This window comes from Hordeum vulgare, chromosome 2H (genome assembly GCF_904849725.1).
Source record: "Hordeum vulgare subsp. vulgare chromosome 2H, MorexV3_pseudomolecules_assembly, whole genome shotgun sequence".
In the NCBI taxonomy this organism is placed as follows: Eukaryota; Viridiplantae; Streptophyta; class Magnoliopsida; order Poales; family Poaceae; genus Hordeum; species Hordeum vulgare.
In genome coordinates, this window is record NC_058519.1 from 533,829,727 (window position 1) to 533,833,790 (window position 4,064).

Sequence of the window (4,064 nt, forward strand, 5' to 3'; positions counted from 1 at the left end):
GTCAAGATGGGTGATTATGCCTTTCTGGCTTCTCCTATTGTCCTTGGCAACTCTGATATTGATTTGATCCTTGGGATGGATTGGTTGGCTATGAACAAGGCGTCTATTGATTGTGAAGCTAAAGAAGTGAAGCTAACTCATTCTTCGGAGGACGTGATAATCTTCGCAGCGCGTGATGACACGGTCCGTCTGTTTTCCTTGAATGAGAAGGGTGAGATCTCTCCAATTTCGCAAGTCCCAGTGGTGTGTGAATATGAAGATGTTCTTTTCCGGAAGAACTGCCAGGAATGCCTCCGCACCGAGCAGTTGAGTTCGTAATTGAGCTTGAACCGGATACTAAGCCTGTGTGCAAACGATCGTACAAACTAGGTCCAGAAGAGTTGAAGGAGCTGAAGAAACAACTTGATGAGCAGGAGTGCCTGGGTCTGATCAGACCAAGCTCATCTCCTTGGGGCTGTGGAGTTCTTTTCGTCAAGAACAAGGATGGTACGAAACAACTCTGTGTCGATTATCGCCCATTGAAGAAGAAGACGATTAAAACAAGTATCCACTTCCTAATATCAATGAGTTGTTTGAGCAATTGAAAGGGGCTAAGATCTTCTCGAAGCTTGATCTCAGGATGGGTTATCATCAGATTCGCATTCGCAAAGAGGACATTCCAAAGACTGCTTTCAGAACAAGCTTTGGCTCGTATGAGTATAAAGTGATGTCTTTTGGTCTGGCCAATGCTCCACCGACCTTCTGTCACATGATGAATTACATCTTCTCCCCATTCAAGAATGAATTCGTCTTGTTGTATCTTGATGATATTCTGGTCTTTTCCGAAACTGAGGAAGAGCATGAAGAACATCTCAGACTTGTGCTTGATAAGCTAAGAGAGCATAAGTTCTATGCTAAGTTTTCCAAATGTGAGTCCTGGTTGAAAGAAGTTATCTACCTTGGGCACATCATCTCTGCCGAGGGCATCAAAGTTGATCCGTCGAAGGTGCAGGCCATTGTTGAGTGGGAGCCCCCGCAAAATGTGAAGCAGCTTCGAAGCTTTCTCGGGCTTGCAAGCTATTGTAGAAGATTCGTTGAGAATTTCTCCAAGATTTCTAAGCCTCTCTAAAGTCTTCTTCACAAGGGTGTGAAGTATGTATGGTCTCTAGAGTGTCAGTTGGCTTTCGACACGCTCAAAGATAAGCTCACTTCTACTCCAGTCTTGGTTTCTCCTGATGACTCCAAACCTTATCAAGTGTTCTGCGATGCCTCTCTTCAAGGTCTTGGTGCAGTGTTGATGCAAGACAAGAAAGTGGTATCTTATACCTCGAGGCAGTTGAAGCCAAGTGAGAAGAATTACCCCACTCATGATCTTGAGTTGGCGGCACTGGTACATGCTCTGATGACTTGGAGACACCTCTTGTTGGAAAGAAAGGCTGAAGTGTTCACCGATCACAAGAGTCTCAAGTACATCTTCACCCAGCCTAACCTCAATCTTTGGCAAACTCGTTGGGTGGAAATGCTCCAAGATTTTAATCCGAGCGTTGAGTACACTCCAGGCAAAGCTAATGTCGTGGCGGACGCTTTGAGCAGGAAGGCTTACTGCAATAGTCTCATTCTGAAGCCTCTCCAGCCTGACCTTTGTGAATCTTTAAGCTCAACCTTCAGTTAGTACCTCAGGGATTTCTTGCTAATCTTCAGATTTCTCCAACCTTGGAAGACCAGGTCCGACAAGCTCAACTTCTTGATGTAATGGTGAAGAAAGTTAGGATTGGCTTGACAAAGGGAGTTCCCAAATATAAGTGCTTCAGTGTTGATACCAGAGATACATTATTCTTTGAGGATCGTCTTGTCGTTCCGAAAGGTTATCATGGAAGAAGCTCATAACGCTCTTCTCTCCATACATCCAGGAAGTTCCAAGATGTATCGGGACTTGAAACAGACCTTCTGGTGGACTCGCATGAAGCGTGAAATTGCTCAGTTCGTAAATGAATGTGATGTATGTCGAAGGGTGAAAGGAGAACATCAACGTCCAGCGGGTCTTTTGCATCCATTGCCCATTCCTGGGTGGAAGTTCGACCATTTTGAGATGGATTTCGTCACCGGGTTTCCGAAGTCCAAGAAGGGTAACGATGACATCTTCATCGTCATCGACAAGTTGAGCAAAGTAGCTCATTTCCTTCCAGTCAATGAGTCTATCTCGGTAGCTCAGCTTGCGAAGCTGTACACTTCAAGGATAGTCTCTTTGCATGGCGTTCCAATACTGATTTCTTCGGATCACGGAAGCATCTTTACTCCCAAGTTCTGGGACTCATTTCAGTCTGCGATGGGTACTAAGATTTGATTCAGCATAGCCTTTCATCCTCAGACTAGTGGGCAAGTTGAGAGAGTCAATCAGGTCCTCGAGGATATGCTAAGAGCCTATGTCATTTCATTTGGCATGAAGTGGGAAGACTACCTACCTTTTGCCAAGTTTTCTTATAACAACAGCTATCAGGCAAGTTCAGGCAAAGCTCCGTTTTAGATTCTCTATGGCAGGAAGTGTCGTACCCCGCTCAACTGGTCAGAGACTGGTGAGCGTCAGATTCTTGGGAATGACTTGATTGAAGAAGCAGAAGAGATGTGTCGTGTCATTCGGGATAATCTCAAAGCAGCGCAGTCCCTTCAGAAGAGCTACTATAATAGCAAGCATCATGACATGTCTTATGAGCTCGATGACTTCGTTTATCTTAAAGTGTCTCCTATGACGGGCACTTAGCATTTTGGCATCAAAGGCAAGCTTGCTCCTCGTTTTGTTGGGCCTTTGAGAATTGTTGGCAAGAGAGGCGACCTTGCTTATCAGCTAGAGCTCCCTTCAAACTTCGCAAATGTGCATGACGTGTTCCATGTATCTCAACTCCGGAGATGCTTCAAGACTCCCGAGCGCACTGTTGATCTTCACGATATCGACCTTCAACCCGACCTATCCTATCGTGAGCATCGAGTTGCAGTTCTTGAGAGGACTGAGTGCAAGACTCACAATAAGTCAATCAAGTTTCTCAAGGTGCAGTGGTCACATCATTCCTATAAAGAGGCCACTTGGGAGCGCGAGGATCACCTCCATTCTGAATTTCTAGAGTTCATTCAGTCCTAGATCTCGGGTCGAAGTATTCTTGTAGTGTGGGAGAGTTTGTAATGCCCCAGATGTAACCCTTGCCATATTTGGAAACCTTTCCTATTTGGAACCATGATGTCAATGCTATAAGAGTTATCATTTCATGTGGTCATTTATGTGGCTTTGTTTTGTGTCTCCAACTTGCATCATGGCATTCACTTGCATGCATGTCATTCCATTGTGATGTTGTTATAGCTTGATCCTTTATGAGTGCAAGTTGTTGTGATGATGTGATGATGATTTCCAAACATTGGTTGTTTTCAAATAAGGTTTCAAAACCCCTTCTCCACTATTTATTTGAGCTCATGTTTTAACTTGCTCAAAACCTGTTTTAAAAATGTTGATCTTTTAGTGTGTTACCTTGTGATTGAGGGGTATTGTTTTGGGATTTCAAAACTTAAGCTAAAGGGGGTTTTATTTACAAAAACAGTATACTAAATTCTGTTTTGAATTTAATTTAGTTGCTCCAAAAATCAAATTTATATTCTATTTAAATAGGGCATAATTCCCTTATGTCCTAGGTATTTTTATTTTGTTTTCTTCAAACTCATGTGTTCCTGTGTGCATTTTTGATTGAAGGTGTTATTTAAAATAGGAAAACCCCCTTTTTATTTTTTTAGAGAGGCCAGGTGGGCTGGCTCCCTCTTCTCTCCCTGGCCCATCTCCTTCTGTCGCCAGCGCTAGCCCATCGTGCGACCGTCTCCTTCCTCGCGCGACGTCACCACTGTACGACAGAAGCTCCACTGCCGATCTCTTCTCCCCTTCGATCTTTTGGCTCCTAGCATGCCTCCCGAGGTCATTTAAGCAGCCAGGCCCCCTCCTCGCAACCCTAGGGCCTCATTTTCCTCCTCCTCTCCTCTCTGGCACCGTCGGGGCTGGCTCCCGAGCAGCTCCAACTCCATGGCCGAACTAGGTGAGCTCATCGCCGGCA